Genomic DNA, 21994 nt, shown 5'->3' with positions numbered 1-21994 from the left:
TAATGTCTCTTCAGTGATGTTAGGAATCGAAACGGTATTTGAAAAGCCATACAATTTACCTCAATTTAGGATAGACTCTTGAATTTTGAGGAGTCAAAATAGGATGAACGAATCATATAAACCCAAAGGTAAATATAATACAAGCCCAAACGAAAAAATATAAACAATTCTAAATTGAATACAACGTTCAAACCTATGATAGCGTTGGATAAAAACCGCAATTTTTATACGTGTGCATGCAAGACAAATTTCTTGTTAGAGGGGTCTAAATACAGCACAAACAACATTTTCCAAAAGACCAAAAAAGTGAAAAAGTATATTTTAACAAAACGCATTTGAGTAACAGGTCGAACAACAAATGTTCTTAAACCCTGCTGACTGCCATTGGCGATTGCCAAATAAACGGATCACCGATGTGATAAATGGATCTAAATTAAAAATTTAATACTAAACAGAAAACAATAAACTTGCGGAAAATGTTATATACCGGAAACAAAAGGTGCAAAGGTTTTTGTACACCATATCCGGATTTCGACAATTAATGTCTCTTCAGTGATGTTAGGAATCGAAACGGTATTCGAAAAGCCATACAATTTACCTCAATTTAGGATAGACTCTTGAATTTTGAGGAGTCAAAATAGGATGAACGGATCATATAAACCCAAAGGCAAATATAATACAAGCCCAAACGAAAATATATAAACAATTCTTAATTGAAAACAACGTTCAAACCTATGATTGCGTTGGATAAAAACCGCAATTTTTATACGTGTGCATGCAAAACAAATTTCTTGTTAGAGGGGTCTAAATACAGCACAAACAACATTTTCCAAAAGACCAAAAAAGTGAAAAAGTATATTTTAACAAAACGCATTTGACTTACAGGTCGAACAACAAATGTTCTTAAACCCTGCTGACTGCCATTGGCGATTGCCAAATAAACGGATCACCGATGTAATAAATGTATCTTAATTATAAATTTAATACTAAACAGAAAACAATAAACTTGCGGAAAAGATGATATACCGCAAACAAAAGGTGCAAAGGTTTTTGTACACCATATCCGAATTTCGACAATTAATGTCTCTTCAGTGATGTTAGGAATCGAAACGGTATTTGAAAAGCCATACAATTTACCTCAATTTAGGATAGACTCTTGAATTTTGAGGAGTCAAAATAGGATGAACGGATCATATAAACCCAAAGGCAAATATAATACAAGCCCAAACGAAATATATATATGTACCTGCTAGTCAAATGCGTTGACGAAATTGCAACTTGTACACAACATATATATATATGAAATAAAATTCTAAAAAATATTTGTTTTATAATATCAGTATTTAAGATTACTATAACAAAAAGTTTCAACGTACAGACTATGCACTTCTATGCATTAGGATCGCTGCAAGCATAAACACATAAAAACAACAACACACATAAAAACGAACGAATAAAAAAACAAATAGACAACGAAATGATTTTCTCGTTGTCAGTTCAATTGAAGTTCCTCAGTACAAACGACTTAATAACGATATAAAATATATATAAATTTGTTTGGTCTCTTGCCAATACGCTACATGCGTCATTTTCACAAAAGCAAACTTGAATTTTTTTTTGAAAACTGTTAACCAATACAAATTTAGGCAAAAATCTTCAGATCTGACAAGATGACGTGAAAGCAAATAAACTAATACCACAGCACCTCATTTCTATATAAATTCTAAATGTTTTCAATGTTGACGGTGTCAAAGATTCAACAATTAAAAAAGTCCATGTTAGATTACAATTATTGATTTAAAGAATCGATTTGAATCTTTTATAAGAAAAAATAAACCAAGTTGATAGATGTGTGAACTTGACATAAATGAATCATTTATTCATTCTATTCTGGTCTAATATCTAATAGAAATTAAACAACCAGAACATCGCAAAAACTGACCGATGGTTGAACAGGGTACTTTTTATCATCTCTCAAATGGTAAACATGTCATTAAAAAACAATATCAAAATTAGAAAGAAAAAGGATGAAACTTCAAAACGTTAATTTGTGTGCCAATAGAATCTAGAAGATTCCGAATACAAATTGCATACTCTGTTTATAAAAGATTTTGTGTGCCATGGCGATCATAAAAAATTTGTTCTAGTGATACTAGGTTATGCTTTAAGTAACTCTGAACGAGCAGTTGGTGTTGAGCAGTGTGTGATAACCAACTGTGATATATACACCCATACACTATTGCTGTATATAAGAGAATAACGCGTTTTTAATCTCATTTTTCTCCATTTTGTTTAGAGCAAACAGAAACGAGACTAAAATGCAGAAATACATTTATAAATACAATGTAGTTGATGAACACTGAATTTTTAATATGTAAGACAATTATGCAGATGCAAATACGGAGATATAATAAATTTAGTTTTCTGATAGATTTCTTTCACACAGATTAAAAACTATAATCAACATTTTGAGAAGTTATATCGATAAAGTCCCCTAACGTCACAGTACCCAAATTGCACCGAGTACCCAAATTGCACCTTTTTAGCAAAAAAGGCAGCTGAAATCTTACACATTTTTTTTCAGAGACTAAAAAATTTGTATTTTTATGATTTGACATTGTGTACATGTACGTCTTTCAACATAGCTAATTATATGTAGATATACAGTGTACACAAAAACTTTCACAGTATATAAATAGATGATTATTCACTGGAAAAAAGTAGAATCTATGGAAACGTCGCCATGCAACGTCCACTAAAAGTCATCTATTTAAAAAAAAACGAGCAAATAAAATATGTTATCAGCACCCATTTCTTAAAAATTGAGAAACTCCCGCACCCTTCAGCTGGCCCCTTAACAAATATGTATACTAGTTCAGCGATAATGGACGTCATACTGAACTCCAAATTATACACAGGAATAAGCATGGACAAATGTGAAAATGTTCTAAATATTTGAAGAAATAAAACAAAACATCTGTTATGCGATTTTTAAGGATGTGAATTTAAGAATGGATGCAATTTGCGTACTCCTCGTTACAGAATCATGGATCGTTTGGAGGTCGGTTCACATCCATTTTTCTACGATTGATCATGGATTCAAAATTTAATTGGTGGAACTATACATTGAATAAGGATACATCTTCAAAATAAGCCCAAAATGGAAGCTTTTGTCTGGATCAAAAATGAACATGGCTGGACAAACTGTTAAAATAGGTGAAATTTTGGTACCCTCACGTTACGTCCTATAAAAAATAGATAAATCACTGTAAACATACAACACAAAAGAACTGGTTTTATCAATATTTCATCCTTTTTTAATCATTGATAGAACTGAAGTTGGAGGTCTATGATTTAAATGTGATTATAAAAAGAAAACTGAATACATATGGAAAGAAAATAAAACTCAGTTAACTATTTTAAAAGTATATAACTTCCACTAATTTCCATTATTGTGATTTTTTTTACTTCATGCACTTTTACCGTCAACACACCCGGTCTCACTCTGTTCTGGAGTTCATGCGATCTTTTATCGTGATTTATATAGTCTGGGTGAATCTACAAGATTTGAACATCGTTAGAGTATTGATGCCTTTAATTTACCTCATATTTTCAAATTTGACTCTATGAGGAAGATTAATGAAGTGGAAATTGTAGTACTTTTTTGCTTATTTGTTAATAATCTAAAAAGTGTATAATATTCTAAGCACTGTCCAGTGTGCACATATATCAATGTATATCGTATCTTCTCAAATTCATTTTACTTATTAAAAAGCTGCGTAAGATATCAAGAGGTATGTTATGGCATAAAACGAACAATTCTACACAAACTACATCGAAAATTGAAGAATGAGCAACGCGGCCTTAATCAAAATCCTAGGTTGAACACATGTACTCCGGAATGGTAGGCAGGTCCTACTCCACAGGTTAGAGTTAGAAATAAGAAAATGTGGTATGAGTGCCAATGAGATAACTCTACATCCAAGTCACAATGTATAAAAAGAAAACTACTATAGGTCAAAGTACGACTTTAACACGGAGCCTTGTCTCACACTGAACAGCAGCCTTTAAAGCGTCCCAAAATGGCTAGTGTAAAGCAATTCAAACAGGAAAACCAACGGTCTAATCTATGAAAATAAAAAAAAACGAGAAACACTTATGAACCACATCTCCGAACGACAACCACTGAACAACTGGTTTCTGACTTAGGACAGGTGCACATAATTAAAGCTCAAGGAAGACTAAGGATTGAAGTGCATCCGATTTGTCTCTTCTCGGCAGACATATTCTTAGCCTCTTATACTGGATCTCCGATTGGTCTATATTATATGCACATCTTAGCCAATGACTGTGATGATTTAACCATCCGCAAACTATCCGGGTTTTTTTCTCATAAAAAATTGTTCTCACCGGGTATAGTATTCCGAAATCCTTGGAGGGATCCGAATCCCGAGTAGCAATTAATGAAAAGTTTGTTACGGTGAGTAGGTATGATATGGATCCGATTCCCATGGATCATTATTCCTCCGTTCGAATCGGATCGCGATTTTACCTACCCACCGTAACAACCTTTTATACAATTGCTACTCGGGATTCAGATCCCTCCACGAAATATAAAATGTATAGACTTTGGATATCAATTAAAAAGTAAAATAACAAAAATCCCGAACTCCGAGGAAAATTCAAATCGGAAAGTCCCTAATCAAATGACAAAATCAAAAGCTCAGACACATCAAACGAATTGATAACATTTGTCTTATTCCTTAATTGGTTCAGGCATTTTCTTATGTAGAAAATGGTGTATTAAACCTGGTTTTACAGCTAGCTAAACCTCTCACTTGTATGACAGTCGCATTCAATTTCACTATATTGACAACGATGTGTGAACAAAACAAACAGACATAATAGATAAAAATGTCAAAAATAGGAGTACAGCAGTCAACATTTTGTTATAATCTTAATCACTATAAAAACAAACAAATATGTCAACAAAGAAAAACAAAAGGGCATATAGAGAAAAAACATTAGCAAAAACGAAGGACAAGAATGCAAAAATTAACCATAGCACAATAACACAATGACAGGACATATAAGTACCGAGCCACGTCAAATGAATATTACCAAAAATAGACTAAACAGTAAAAGTAATAATTTACAAAGACAAAAAAAAAGAACACTATCACACGTTATTTAGACGATTAACAACGTCAGTGCCTAGAATCTATACATTAAGACCATCTTGTGTTATTTGTGACGTCGATACGGAATATTTATCAACAAGGTCTTGTTATCTGCCGATGAACTGTTTTAGAAAAAGGCCGAGACGTTCTTTGACATACCCCTGGTTCATCAACTTTCTCCTCAGACACCGGTGACTTTTAACAAAGTCTGAGTAGCAGCTGCAAGCTCTGGAATACCGAATGAGTTGGCAAATGTATATCCCATATGTAGGTGAAGTTGGTATGTTGCTACTAAGGTGGGGGGAAATTGATAATTTCAAAATTAAAATCGTCTCGTTTGTCATAGATTCTGGTACTAATATGAAGGCTTATGTCAAATCCGAGGTATACGTCTAAAAATGAGGCAGGGGAAGCAGTGTCTGTTGTTTCTTGAATTTTTAGTTCTTGGGGATATATCAATTGAACCCAATCAGAAATGTTTGGATTCTTAATAAAAAGAACATCATCAATATATCTGAATGTGAAATTAAATCATCTGGATTTTTTTATCTTCTTGTTTCTGACAAGTGTCTGAAGGAACTCCGATTTATATGAAAAAAGTGAGAGGTCGGCAAACAGAGGCATTTACAGTTAAAAGATGTTGAACTGAAATAAATAACTACGAAGACTTTTTGCTTCTCAAATATAAAATTCATAATTACGAACTTGGGATTAAGGTCGGAATCAAATATCATTTATCTTTTTCATCACTAAACGATTTCGCTGAAACCTACTTTCAAGGGGCAAATAAGAGCATATCGATTTAATCAGTCTTTAATTAAAAAGTACATATATAAAAGTATATAGACAATTTTTAAAAGTTCTTCCGCTGTCTCTAAAACCAATACCGTCTATATTAAGTGGATGGTTTTCATTTTAAAACTGTGTCGGTAGGAATGTTTCCATCTAAAACGAAATAATTCATTTTAAACGTTTATTAGTGCTTGCATGTTTAAAACAGTATTTAAAAAAAAAAATTCTTCTCCATGGCTACACTTATATTGAAAAAGAATAATTAAATAGATAATTTATAAGATATATTCGACATTTTTAAACCCGCCACATTCTTTATGTGGCTGTCCTAAGTCAGGAGCCTGCAGTCCAGTGGTTGTCTTTAGTTCATTTCTATCATATTTGTTTTTGGTAAATTGTTTTGTTATAAATTATGCCGTTAGTTTTCTCAATTGAATTGTTTCATATCGTTCATTTCGGGGCTTTTATATGCTACTATACATTATTGAAGGCCGTACGGTTACCTATAGTTATTGCTCACGTCCACTTCATTTGAACTTTAGCGGATAGTTGTCTCATTTGGCAATCATACTTGGCACATCTCTTTATTTTTTTTCTAAGTTAGAACTTTTAAGGCGTAAACTTCTTTCTGTTGTGAAGAGAAATTAATGATCATCATGATGATAAATGATTCAAGATAATCTGTAGCAAAATACTGCTCATATCATAAATTAAAAGGCTGATCGGACGAATAGTTTATAAACAACTTACGATCAACAACAATGACGGATGGATCAAATCTTGTTATCTATCCTCTATTATAACGATTTCCGCCTCGTCCACCACCAAATCTTCCACCGCCTCCAAATCTTCGTCCGCCTCCAAATCTTCGACCGCCCCCAAATCTTCCACCACCTCCAAACCTTCGACCACCTCCAAATCCACGACCGCCTCCTCGTCTGTTATTGAAAACACCTCTTCCTCCGCCGAAGACGCCTGAACAAATACTTAGGTCCACCAGAACCATCAATACTACCATAGTGATGAGTACGTATTTCATTTTCATCTCCAGTAAAAAAAATAATAATTACAAGAAATGGCAGATTTATAAGTTGATTTCAAAGACCTTATTTGCTTCAATGTTTCAATCAATCTGTCGACAGTACCATTAACTAATCTTGTGAAATCATAAAAAAAAGATTAAACTTTACACATTAATTTGTTTAAATCCGGTGAATTTAAGTTAGCATTTTTATATCAATTCTAAAATTTTGAATAAATTATTTTATTTTTATTCACTGTCTCTTCATTCCAGTTTTTATGTTTAATCCTTAAATTTGTTCTAGTGATTATGCATTATTCTTATACATAATCCCTAAAAATGTCAGCTATTATATATAATCCCTAATTATACATTAACCCATAATTATACACATTTACTGTAACAGATATACTCGTATCAGTAACCATATACCATTGAATACTACTTAAATATAAGCGTTTTTTAATGCAAATGGTTATAAAAAAAATTAGAAGATGTGATATAATTGCCAATGAGACATCTCTCCACCAATAACCAAATGACATATACATATATAAAAATAAGACATTAATATAATGGAATATGTAGACAGCTTTCTTACAAGCTAAAAACCCTAACTGTAAAATATAACGGCATACACAACAGGCAAGGGAATGTTTATCATATTCTTCTCGATTCGTTTGCTTTATATAAACATGTATAACATTGAGAATGGAAATGGGGAATATGTCAAAGAGACAACAAACCGACTAAAGAGCAGATAACAGCCTAAGGCCACCAGTGGGATTATGTTACGCAGTTACTGAAGCTGATCTGTATTTTGAAATAAACATTAAAACAACTCTAATTTAAATATATTCTTACCTGAACTGATAGCTAAGGTCAATATTCAAATATAGCTGGCTTTGACTTGGTTTTTGTCTTTTATAGTATCCCAACTTCTACTTTTTTATGATTTACCGAATGTTTTTTTTTACTTATGTATTAAAATCATAAATTATTCTATACGGCATTGACATATATATGTCAATATACCATATCTAAATGTTAATACGGTTAAGGATAAATTAATGTCAATGTAAAACATACTCGTATATTTAATTTTTTTTTTTTTTTTTAAATCCCCCAAATACGTATCTGACGTATTTCATACCTACATTGTAAATGTTTCGACCTTGACGTATATTCAGACTGGTTGTTGTCCCTCGTACTAACCTTCCTCTACCATGACATAAATATTTGGTTCATCGAACTTCTATGGCAATGCAAATTTTGCGTATAAATGATTAAAGTTTGAGAGGGTCCAGCGACGAAAAAATGATAAATTACTGTACACCACCGTATCCATAATGATCTTCAGATTTTCTTAAGTTTATGTTAACATTGTATGTACATTTAATAATACAAGTTGGTGACATTTAACATAGTGAAAAATGCGCAGCGGAACAGGCCCATTCTCAAAAATGATTAAGGCGAAAATTTCAATCCCCCACTTCTCAGCATTAGTTTTTTTTAATTGCTTGTAAGAGTAAAATAACCAAAATCCCGAACTCCAAGGAAAATTCAAATCGGAAAGTTCCTGATCAAATGGCAAAATTAAAAGCTCAAACACATCAAACGAATGGAAAACAACTGTCATATTTCTGACTATTAACATGCATTTCCAGATGTAGAAAATGGTGGATTAAACCTGATTTTATAGCTAGCTAAACCTCTAACTTGTATGACAGTCGCGTAAAATTCCATTATATTGAAAACAATGTGTGAACAAATCAAACAGACATCATAGGAAAAAAATGTCAAAAAAGATAAACTTTTTTCAAGGTGTGAATGCCTCAACTCCACCCTTTTCCGAACTATCTTCTTCGGTTATGAATAGTGATTTTCTAATTAGTACATTTCCATTTCTCAACGTGGACTTTATAAATAAGATCATTCAAGAAAGACATGAATACAAACAACTGAACATGAATAACAGCAATTGAGTAATTATTGTAATCCCAACAAATTCTTATCCTGAGCATTTCTTAGTGAGGTGTTTCATCCCAAAATTTAAAAAATCACATTACAAATGTATATCAAAAAGTCACTTGTTATCAATAAGCATAAAATTAAAAACTAAAACAATGCTTGAAAAAAGACTTTTTTTTAATAAAAAGCAAAACAAATTATTGCTTTCAAAGGAAATATTGAAAAGAGGAAGGGAAGAGAGAAGAAAAATAAAAAAATAAATGAAATCACTCTTGACTTATAATTTCTGTTTGGTTCCTTAAAATCTGAAGAGATTAAACACCAATCTTTATGTTTTATAATTAAAACTACATAAACATTACATTTTTGAAAATCTGTTTGTTACATTAGACTATACCATCTTATTTTTAAGCATCTAACTTTGTATTTCTTACATTAAAATATGAAAATAAAACAAAAATAAAAAAAATAATAAACTGTGTCCCCAGACCAGTAAATAGATACAGATTTAGTTTTTTTTTAATTTAAAGGCCTAATCTTATGTTAACCTTTTTGCAGGGGTGGAGATGAAGATTCAGATGACTACCAAGCTTTCAGGAAATGGTTCCGTCACATTGGTGAATTGATGTAACTTTTTTCTTCAGCATCAGTACTGGCTCTTAGTGCAACATGCACGAAAAAGATAAGAAAACGTGTTCTAAAAGTTCTTTGCCTGAATAAAAGTGAGACTTCTATTATTTCAATTTCTCCAAATAAAACTAACTTTAAAATTGTTGTGAAAAAAGTTGATAATGACGTGGAGTCTGCTATGTATTGGCTAATTGAAGGAGACTTTTCCTAGAACACTCATTTATGCAAACTCTATATCCGATGTTTCCAAGTTGTACAATTATGTTGTAGGAGAAATTGTGGACTTCTCAAATTTTGTAGACATGTTTCACTCCGAGATGCCAGAAGAAAAAAAGGAATGTATTGTGGCAGGGCTAAGAGAAAAGGACAGTGAAAAAAGAATAGTTTTTGCTACATCCGCTCTTGGAATGGGGATTGATGTTGTGGATAGTAACTCCGTTGTTTTATATGGAACCCCTAGAACAGTGGTTGATTTGATACAATTGATAGGTAGAGTAGGAAGGGATGATGGACAGTCAAGTGCTTTATTGTTGTACAACTCTTATAATGTCAGGAATGTGGACAAAGACATTAAAAGCTTAATTTCTTGTAAAAGTTGCCGCAGGATTGAATTAATGACAAACTTCTTATCAGACACTGAACTTCTGGAATTAAGTAAAGAATCAAATATTTATACATGCTGTGATGTATGTGAAGAGCTGTGTAAATGTAGTGAGTGCTCTATCTTAGACTTGGAAAAGTTATTTAGTAATGTACATGTATGTACCAACGATTACAGTGACAGTGACACCATTGAATATGAGTACCAGCAATTTGATAATAGTGATAATGCCTTTGCAAATTTATCAGATAATGAAATCTTCGAAATGTTAGACATATCTGAACATGCTGAAGTTGAATAATAATAATATGAATTCACCATGAATTTTTTTTTTTTTTTTTTTTCGCTTGCAAAGAATGTTGCTGAAAGCGAGACATGGGGATTGCATTTCTTGTGACAGTGTCAACTTTTAATTCAAAGGTGTTTATTTCAGGAACTATTTTACCTTTAGGACAACCAATTTTGGTGCCTTTATATAGTATATGAGTTTGTCAAGTGGGAACCAGTCACCTGACCTCTACCTCATTATCATGGTTCATAAACTTCAAAGGATATGGTTTATCCATCCATGACACAAAATCAGTACATCCACAGCAAAAAACACATAAAAACAAAGAAACAGAGCTTTTATTGTTGTTATTCATCTTAAATTCAGTCACATGGAGATTTGTCAACTTAAGAAAAATGCAGCCAGGGTCAATTTTTTTGCTAAAACATGTAGATCAATTTCTCAGTAACCATGTAACTAGGCATGGTAGTCAACAGAATTTGGTATGTGAATTCGTTGTAAGACATGGGAGGCATTCAAACTGACATGAGAGTCTGACACATGTCATCCAACCTTTACCTCTTTCCCATGGTCCAATGACTAGGGTTTAGCTTTTATGATTTAGTCAGGTTCTAACTGTCTCATGATAGGTCAATAGTATTTGGTACATGTGGTATGTTAACTTCTAGTAAGGTGGACATGCATATGTCACAGTCATGTGACTAGGTTGAAGGAATTGATAAGTCAGTTTCTCAATAGGTAGAATTTCTGTTTTGGCTCTATACATGTACCGGTATGTCCTCATCATTTATTACATTTCAGACATAACACTCCGAGTTACCATCATAATTTATTGACATGGCTAAATATAAAGCTTTACTTCAACTATCACATAAACTTAACATGATCCAAGAAAATGAGGTCAAGGTCAGATAAACCAAACTGGAAATACATATACACCTTACAATAATTCCATACACCAAATATGCTTTAAATATAGTTTACATATTGCACATAGTATCTAAGAAACAAACTTAACCAGGAAACTTAACGTTGATCAATGAACCATGAAAATGAGATCATGGTCAGATAATAATTTCCAGATAGACATATACACCTTACAATCAATCCAAACACAAAATATAGTTGACCTATTGCTTAAAGTAATAGAAAAACAGACCAAAAAACGAAAACTTAACATTGAGCAATAAACCGTAAAAATGAGGTCAAGGTCAAATAAAACGTGCCAGACTGACATGTACATTGTAAAATATTGCATACACCAAATATAGTTGACCTATTGCACACAGTATTAGAAAAACAGACCAAAACATAAAAACTTAACTTTAACCACTGAACCATGAAAATGAGGTCAAGGTCACATGACACCTGCCAGTTGGACATGTACACCTTACAATCAGTCCATACACCAAATATAGTAGACCTATTGCTTATAGTATCTCAGTCTGATTAAAATCAAACCTCTTACTTGCTATCGTTTATGAGATATGGACTTATATATAAGATGTGGTATGAGTGCCAATGAGACAACTCTCCATCTAAGTCACAATTTGTAAAAGTAATCCATTATAGGTCAAAGTACGGCCTTCAAAACGGAGCTTTGACCATGAAAACTTAACCTTGTTCACTGATTCATGAATGAGGTCGAGGTCAAGAGAAAACTGTCTGACAGGCATGAGGACCTTGCAAGCTACGCACATACTAAATATAGTTATCCTATTACTCATAATAAGAGAGCAATTATGAATACTAAATTTTTTTTTCAAGTAGTCGCTGAACCATGAAAATGAGGTCAAGGACATTGGACGGAAATTTCATAACATAAGGCATCTATATACAAAGTATGAAGAATCCAGGTCTTCTACCTTCTGAAATATTAAGCTTTTAAGAAGTTTGTTGATGCCGCCGCTGGCTCACTATCCCTATGTCGAGCTTTCTACAATAATAAATCAGACTGCTAATTTTCTCATTTGAATTGTTTCCCATGTCATTTCAGGGTCTATTATAGCTGACTATGTGGCATTGGTTTTACTCATTGTTGGTGACCTATAGTTGTTAATTTCTGTGTCATTTGGTCTGTTGTGGAGAGTTGTCTCATTGGGAATCATACCACATCCTCTTTTTATGTAATCAATTCGAGATTAATTATTATTAGGGAAATCTGCATACATATACATGTATACACAGATATCAGAATGCAAGATTTTAATATTGAGATATTCACCTAGTCGCATTATTCACATTAACAAAAACCACGCAATAATGTCTGAATTTACAGTATCCCAGTGCTAAGATATGTATTTAAAATTTGAATCATTTGTATATTAAAGATAAAAGAAAGTGTATTTCAGTAAAAATATATTTTGTGAAGCTGACTAGTATCAAAACACTTTAGATCCACATTGCATCAGTACTTTGGGTTCCCTAAACGACTGAATGGGGTTAATGGTTTGTGTCTGTGTATCATGGTTGGAAGTCCTTTAACAGCATTTGTGTATGGATTCTTGTCTACACAAAGATCTCGACAGTGCAATTTTCTATTTGACTTAAATTCTAAACAATTAATATCAAGTAGTTCCTTAGCAACTTTAGAAACATCTGCTTTATATCCAGGAAGTTTGTGAAATCCTTTGCGAACTTTTACTTCAGAAATGATATCAAAGTGCTTCACATAATTAAGTACATGTAAGTGTGCAAAATGCTATAGAGTGTGCAATTATGCTCTCCTTGGTTTGATTACCAGAAACTATGTTTTTGCTATCCCAGTTAAGCATTTCCAGGTATTCATCTAAGGCCACATTGTTGCTTTTGCCACCCTGTATATTAACAGTTCTATTACTAATAAGGCGTTCCCTTTGTTGAACAGTCAAGTGTATTTTCACATAAATCAATAAGGTGTACACACCTTATGACATATTTTAGTTTATTTGTTTTATTAAATATTGGCAATTCATATTTAGCAGAACGTACAGATCTTTGTCCATCTGCCATGTCAATGGATGAATCAAGATTCTTTAACAAAGCTGTCAGCCTGAACAACAATATTACATGTATGTGGTTCATCAGTTCATCAGCTTTTTTGTTAGATGAGGTTGTAGACCTTTTCTTCTCAGTAACTATCTTACGATTGTGATTTATTGTCTCGTGTGCTTTTAAACTCCCAACAAAAGCATAAGATTTGTCACAAAAATGACACTTGAAACGACCATCTTCATCAATATATATCCAATAGTTTTCTGGGTGATTAGGGTCCTCTAAAACCTCTCGAATGTCACGAAAGGCATCATCATTATTGTAAAAAAAAACATTTTTTTAATTCAAATTGAAATATCAGGGAAATAAACTGTTAACACAGAGATATGTCTCGCCTTTTTGTAATTTTGATAATGCAAATGTTGAAATGGAAAATAGCAATACTTTAACATGTAAGTTATGCAAATATTCAAAGTGGATGAACCATGACTGAAGGTATATGGCTAAACAATCTCCATGGAAATGAGATGTGCCAATGCTAAAACAAATGCATACCTAATACCATTGACTTATTATAAGTCGTTCCCTTTAAACAAACCTAAACACAAACATTAACTTGTAAACTATGTAAAGGTTTCAAAGTCAATGAACCATGATGAGGGGTGGGGCTATATAATCTCCATGGAAACGATACATGCAAATGCCAATAAATGAATACCAAATATTATTGACTTAACATTAGCAGTTCATCTTAAACTGATGCAATCACAAACCAATACATGTAAAAAATACAAAGCAAAAATTTCAAAGCCAATAGACCATGACTGAGGGGGCGGGGCCAATATTCTCCATGGAAATGAGATGCCCTTATGCTTATACAACTAAATACCAATTATCATTGGCCTTCCACTAATAGTTCCCCTTGAACTGCCCTAATCACTAACTAATACATGTAACCTAAGCAAAATTTTCAAAGTCAATAGACCATGACTAAGGGGGCGGAGCCAAATAATCTCCATGGAAATGAGATATGCCAATGATTATACAACTGTATACCAAATATCATTGACCTACCACTAGTGGTTCCCCATAAACTGACCTAATCACAAACTAATACATGTAAACTAAGGAAAAGTTTTAAAGTCAATAGACCATGATTGAGGGGGCAGGGTCAAATAATCTCCATGGAAATGAGATGTGCCAATGCTAATACAACTGCATACCAAATATCATTGACCTACCACTTGTGGTTCACTATAAACTAGACCTAAAAACAAACTAATACATTGTTGACGCCGCCGCCGCCGGAAAAAGCATACATATGTCTCGCTTTTTGACTCCGTCAAGGCGAGACAAAAACCTATTTTTTACTACTCTTTGGCATATTTCATTCATCCATGATATCTTTTGATCATCAGTTTGTTCTTGAAAACTGTCTGGTGAATCGATATGTGAATCAAACTCATGTTTGTCAAATTCCTTTAAAAACATAATGCAGCATATAGCATCAAATATGGAATAGTACAGCATTTTATATGCTCTGAACGAATTTTTAACATCATGTTCGACATTTCTAGCATCTAACAAGTTTCTAAAATAATAAACTGTTCCCCTGTCTGTCTGTGATGAGGTACTGTATGTCAACTTGGCTATGGCCTAAAAAAGAATATCCAACTTTATTACATTTAAAACAAATGTATCTCTTTCTCAAAATTTTGATTATAAACTCCTAATTAAGCGAACTATCATAAATACATAAAGGGTGGTAGTGGGGTGTTGGATAGTACTTGAAATAAAATTTGGAGGTGACAACTTTAAAAACTGCTAAAAGAACTGTATGGTAAAGAAAACATAGAAAGCATTGGATGGTTATAAAAGTGTAGAAAACTTATTTGAAACAGGAGAGCACATCCTAATTTTTACTGAGACGTTTATCGAGCCCATAAATTTGGAAACGATCCGGGTAAACTAATCAATCCTTTAAATACACTTATTCTAAAGGGTTACCAATTCAACACTGTAATCAGATCTTTAAATATTGTTTTTATTGGTATAGATACTGATTTTGTTATAAGTAAATTAAAACCAAACTAAAATTATTGTTATATACATACAATGTATACATATGCACATTCAAGGTTATACAATCTATCAATACCTGTATTTTGACATTACACAAGGAGGTGTTTTTCTCTGAATGTCTTTACACTAAATCCATTGGATATTAGATGTGTGCTGATTGATACTTTAGTCTTAGATACATGTTTTTTTTTATTAGTTGTTCTTGGCTTTGAACTAGCTGTCAGTAACTGTGAGTACTCTCAGATCTGTCCTTAGTGTTTTTTTGTTGTTGTAGGAATGTATAAATACCCTGCCACTTCCTGTCCGTGTTTTTGTGATCTGATGAGTTAAGCCCTTACAACTTATTTTTATAGTTCGTTCACATGTTGTACTGTTTCATCGCTGTCCCAGGGGGAAGGTTGGGCCTGCCTAAAGTCAGGAGCCTGTAATTCAGTGGTTGTCGTTTCTTGCTGTATTTGTATTTCGTTCATTGTTTTTTTACATAAATCAGGCTGTTAGTTTTCTCGTTTGAATTGTTTTACATTTGACATTTTGAAGCCTTTTATAGCTGACTATGCGGTATTGGTTTTGCTCATTGTTGAAGGCCGTGCAGTGACCTATAATTGTTAACTTCTATGTCATTCGGTCTCTGGTGGAGAGTTATCTCATTGGCAATTATAACATATCTTCTTATTTTTATATATATGGAGAAAAGAACATAAAAATCATTGGATGGTTATAAAAGTGCTGTCTGACATCCCCCCCTCCACCCCATTGTACAAAATACATTTTTTTTTCGTGATTTACTTCTAGGTGTTTCAACTGAAAGGAGGAGTGGGGGGGGGGGGGGAGACCTTAACGTGATGTTGGGATTGGGCATGTGTTTTTGCAAGAATTTGGGATTTAGATTTATCAGGAATCAGGAATTAATGATTAATTAATTCGAGATCCTGCAAAAAATGCTACATGTAGGCACTTCTGTCAAATAGTTTACTTTTATGTATATATGTTGTTTAAAGTACATTGTTCTAATGTCTAATTGTCCTATATCCTCTAATGCATATGCATGTGTTTACAACTTCAAGATTATTAGGATACAATCAAAGGCTTGTTACAATATTATGCACCTTAAACTATGGTCTTACCTCAAGAAGGTTCATCATACGATGCCAGTCTTCTATTTTAGAAATGAAGCCTTGAAGTCTTTCTTTTTCTGTTCTAGAATTTGACATGGCTTTTTGTGCTCCTTGGATGCGTTCATCGGTTAACCTGTCTCCTTAAAAAGAGAGAAATATTAAATAAAACATGCAACTGCAACAATATGAAATACAAACAAGAGGCTGTCAGAGTGACAGCAAACCGGATTTCCTGCAGAGGCCGAACCCTGAACAGTTGAGCAAGTATGGACACTACATTAAGCTTAAAACAGCTCTGAATTTGGATTGTGATTGAATATTTGACAAAGCATAGGTTTGTGACACAAAATGAATGTGGTCAAAGAACTGAAAAAATGTGAAATTGGACATTTCCCTATTATGGTCCAATATCCAAAATCTAAGTACATTTTTAGAATGAGCTTGACAGCAGAGTGACAGCAAACCGGATTTTCCTGCAGAGGTCGAACCCTGAACAGTTGAGCAAGTATGGACACAACATTTAAGCTTAAAACAGCTCTGAATTTGGATTGTGATTGAATATTTGATACAGCATAGGTTTGTGACACAAAATAAATGTGATCAAAGAAAAAATTATAAATATAGCATTCAGAAAATTAGTTTATACAGAATAACAAACAAACCTACCACAAAATTCTTCAAACAATTTACCAAAGAAAAGAAAAAAAATCCAAAATTTCATTTATCAATGATACAATGTCTTTTAAAAATCTTTTTAAAAATGAGTTATTTCCCTTTGAACAGAAATGGAGTAATCATTAAGTATTTCATCAAAAATTTTTTTCTTGGGAAAGGGCTATAACTCAACAACGAGAAAAGCTAAAATCGTGTAAATTGAACTGGACCTTCATTTAGTCACAGGAAAAAACATATCTAAATTTGAAAAAAAAATCGTCAAAGGGTTTTCATGTTAATGAACGGACACTGTTTGGCAGCCGCCCGCCTGCCGTACATCCCCAAATCAATAACCGATTTTTCCTTCGAAAATCCGGTTAAAAATCATTCTTATACAGGTGAAAACGATGTTTAACTTATTTTTTAACCTATAACATGAAATCAAACAGACCTAGAAAAGTCCAATTGTACGAGGTCGCTATCTATTTATGTTTAAATTTATATTGGGTTATGGTGCAGCCATGTTATCAACACAGTAAATACAAACATTCCAACACATGCTGATATTTATGAATGGATGATTCGGATGGATTAATACATTTTGAGATTAGGGGTGGATGGAAGATGCTATGTTATGTTGTGAAAGGATGTGATTAATTAATAACAAATGAACAAATGTCTATTTTTTTGAAGATTATCCAGATGTTTTTGTGATAACAGTTGTGGTGTTGGCATTTGCTTATTTAGTTTATTATGGGATCTACTGCCTGTTTTTATATTTATTATCAATAAGAAGATTATCAGCTTCAAGAGGTAAGGGTTAACAAGAGGCTGTCAGAGTGACAGCAAACCGGATTTTCCTGCAGAGGTCGAACCCTGAACAGTTGAGCAAGTATGGACACAACATTTAAGCTTAAAACAGCTCTGAATTTGGACTGTGATTAAATATTTGATACAGCATAGGTTTGTGACACAAAATAAATGTGGTCAAAGAACTGAAAAATTTGAAATTGGACATTTACCTATTATCGTCCAATATCCAAAATCTAAGTACATTGTTATAGAATCAGCTTTATATCAAAGAACCCCAAAAATTAAATTTTTGATGAAATACTTATTAATTTAAACAATTTCTGTTCAAAGGGAAATAACTCAAACTTGTTTCCATGAACCAGTATTGCAAATCTAAAATTAGATATGATTTCACCACTAAAAAAATGTTCTCTAAAATTAGATAAGATGTTTTCAAATTATAATCAAATACAATTAATAGTTCCCAATATTTTTTCTTTCATTTGTCACAAACTAATATCTTATCTTCAACTTATCTATCAATGTCAACAACTTTATCTACACAATGTAATGTAATAAAATATATTCTTTAATAAAAATAGATTATTATCTATTGAAAATGATATTTGCAAATCTGGACACCCAGACAGGATCAAGTAAAAATTCAACATTAACACACACAACAAAAATAAAATAACACATAACAACTGTGACATCTATATAGCTACCTTCAAAACACACATGACTTAAAAAAAAAATAGTAATAAAGAAATTTTTGACAACTCCTGACTAATCAATTGAACAGATAAAATCATTGAAAGACTATCTATACATCTCAGCTATACATAAACTTATTAATTTCTGTTCAAAGGGAAATAACTCAATCACATAATAAGTAAATTTCTGGTTTCTAAAAGGGTCCAAAATTCAAGAACGAAAAAAGCTACAGTCGTGAAAACTGAACTTGACCTTCATTTAGTCACAGGAAACAACATATCAAAATTTGAAAAAATTTCATTTAAGCGTTTTCATGTAAATGAACGGACACTGTTTGGCAGCCGCCCGTCCCCGGCCCACCGTACATCCCCAAATCAATAACCGATTTTTCCTTCGAAAATCCGGTTAAAAGGTCATGATTGTTTACATTTGGTAGAAAAGGGGTTAAATTTGTAAATTTGTTTAAAAATCATTTTTTTTTATATCACATGGAGTGTATCAAATCAACATAAATTGTGGCGATTATAAGAGACTCTATCCTTTTCTGTTTCAGACTAGACAGGTAGGAATGGGAGTTCATCTCCGTACTCCTGTCCAGTGTCTCCTGTCTCATGCTATGATATCTCTAGTCCCCCTTCCATCATTTGTTTTTCCTTTTTCCTTTATTTTCTCTTGACTTTGGCATAATTTTTCTACCCCCTGTCTCCAAATACTTGTTTTACCCGCTCAGACAAAGCCATTCATAAAAAGTTGTTGGTTGCTGTTTCTCAACTGACCCTACATGTACATACATGTTGTAATTGGCTGTACCCAGGATATTGTATTTGTATTTTTACTACTTTCACAAATTTTTACTCTAAAAATGCGTCTTTTTTGCATTTTTTAAGTAGACATAAACTACCTGCATTGCCCACTTCTAAATTTAGGGTCAAAACAGACAAACCAACTACTTTTTAAGGAGGGCCCAATGGAAGGCGGAACCAAAAAGGGGTATACTTTATATTCATATTAAGTAATAGGTAATAAAAAGAGAGATGTTCCCTTTGTGATTCAAATGCCATAGAGTGGATAAAAGTAATGCAAAGTGCAGAATGATATGTATGGATTGAAATTATGGTGACTTACTTCCAAAAAATATCTCTTCTGCAATTTCATCATCTTTCATTGGAACATACTTCAGTGTAAGATCTTTTAATAATCTGATGACCTGTTGTGTTTTGTTCTCGTTACAGTCAAACAACCCAAGTGGGTACTGAAAGTTCAAAATACAAAATAAAAATAATTTAATAGATTGGTGCATATCGACAACACAAAATTCAATGCTGGTGTGAATATGTACCCAATAATCAGAATATATTTTTTCAACACCACCACATTCTTAATGTGCCTTTAGTTCCGTAATTTTAGTTGGTTCATGTCTGGTCTGCCATAATATTTGTTTTTCTTATACTGTGTTGTTTTAAATTACGCCGTTAGTTTTCTCATTTGAATAGTGTCATATTTTTCATGTCTGGGCCTTTTATAGCTCGACTATTTGGTATGGGATTTTCTCATTGTTGAAAGCTGTACGGTGACCTATAATTGCTTAAATGATAAATCTTTTTAATTAAATTCTGGAGGATAGTTGTCTCATTGGCAAACATACCACATCTCCTTATTTTTATATTGTGGTAGAATATTAATTTCTGGATATAATCACATGTTTAAAAAGCTTACGATATATTTTCATATCTATGCAGGCTAGTCATAGTCGGGAGGCCCTTTTTTTTAGACCTGGATCTATGCCTGTGCTGGTCCTTATAAAGTTACAATTCTGTTTAAGCCTTCCAGGAGTACAAACATGTACTTGCTACATATACAGCTGCAAGTCAAATATATGCTTCATATATCTTTTTACATTAAAAGAGTTTATACCTAAAAAAAAACATTACCAAAATTGTAAAAGTAATGAAAAAAAAACAAAAAAAATCAGTACCTGTTTTGTTTTGATCCCTGCATATTCACTTTATTCATGACTGAAATGTGTAGGATATATATAGATGTGTTCAAAAATGACATGCATTTGCTCCAGGTTTTGTATTACTGATGTTGCTACAATAAATGAAAGTTCTTCAACAAACAATGCCTGTTCATCAGTGGATGGTATAAAGTTGACCGCAGCCATATCAGTCACTTCCTCATTTAAACTTGACGTTTCTGAAATTATTCTGTCAATAACAGAGATCACATTGAAAAGATGCAGTGAAATTGTCTTGTTCTGTGTGGTACGATAAGTCATGTATGTTGGAATGATGATTTTATCCCACTTGTCACCTACCAGTTGGTATTTTAGATTTTCTCCTTTACTTCAAGTACTTCAGAATCTAAATAGCGATCCCAGGATGAAAGTTTGTTGTAAATCGATTTAGATGATGTGCAGAGTGCTAGTTTAGCAAGTCTTTCAATATCCTGTCAAATATAACAACATACATATTGATTGCAGATTTCAGGGTTTTAAGGAATGAGAACAAAAATATTGCACAAGGTCATGCATTTCTCAGACTGTTTATGACATTCTAACACATAATCCATTGGATGTGTATTGATTGGTACAGTAAGTGTAATCATTCCTGCTCAAAATCTCTAGTGTAATCATTCCAGCTGGCACAAAAGCTCTAGTGGGGGGGGGGTCCCAACCCAGGATAAAAGGGGGGGGGGGGGGTTCCAACCATATGTCCCCATTCAAATGCATTGATCGTCCAAAAAAATGGGGGGTTCCAACCCCCGGAACCCCCCTCTGGATCCGCCACTGATTACTGGTTCAAAAACATTGGTGTGTACAAATAAATGAAACTGACAGTTTCGTTCCGACTGATTTAAAAAGAAAAGGATGTTCGATATACTGTACATCTAGGTTGATGGAAATATCATAAGATTCTATATTTTTGTCCAGTTTCCAATGTCAAATAATTTAAATGAGAAGATATTTACCACAAAGCTTCATTTTCCGGCGATGCTGAAATGTTTAATGTTATAAAACTAACACCTCGTTCATATAAGATGCAAATACATGAAAGCTGAACCGATAATCTGTCCTGCTTGAACTATTGATGTAATGCAACAATCATTTTTCAATTGTGGCATCAGATATTTTGTATTGTGACGTCAAAATTTTACAGGAACCTGGGTAATGTCCAG

General features: G+C 32.9%; 1 protein-coding gene across 1 annotated transcript in view; it reads left to right on the top strand.

Annotated features, from left to right (window-relative positions):
* The window catches only part of LOC127720910 (uncharacterized), a 435560-nt gene that overhangs the window by 356033 nt on the left and 57533 nt on the right, over window positions 1-21994 (top strand). The gene's annotated exons all lie outside the window — the stretch shown is intronic.

The sequence above is a fragment of the Mytilus californianus genome, unplaced genomic scaffold (assembly GCF_021869535.1).
Source record: "Mytilus californianus isolate M0D057914Y unplaced genomic scaffold, xbMytCali1.0.p SCAF_1, whole genome shotgun sequence".
Lineage (NCBI taxonomy): Eukaryota > Metazoa > Mollusca > Bivalvia > Mytilida > Mytilidae > Mytilus > Mytilus californianus.
Note: the sequence above shows the minus strand (reverse complement) of the source record. Positions and strands in the feature narration are given on the sequence as shown.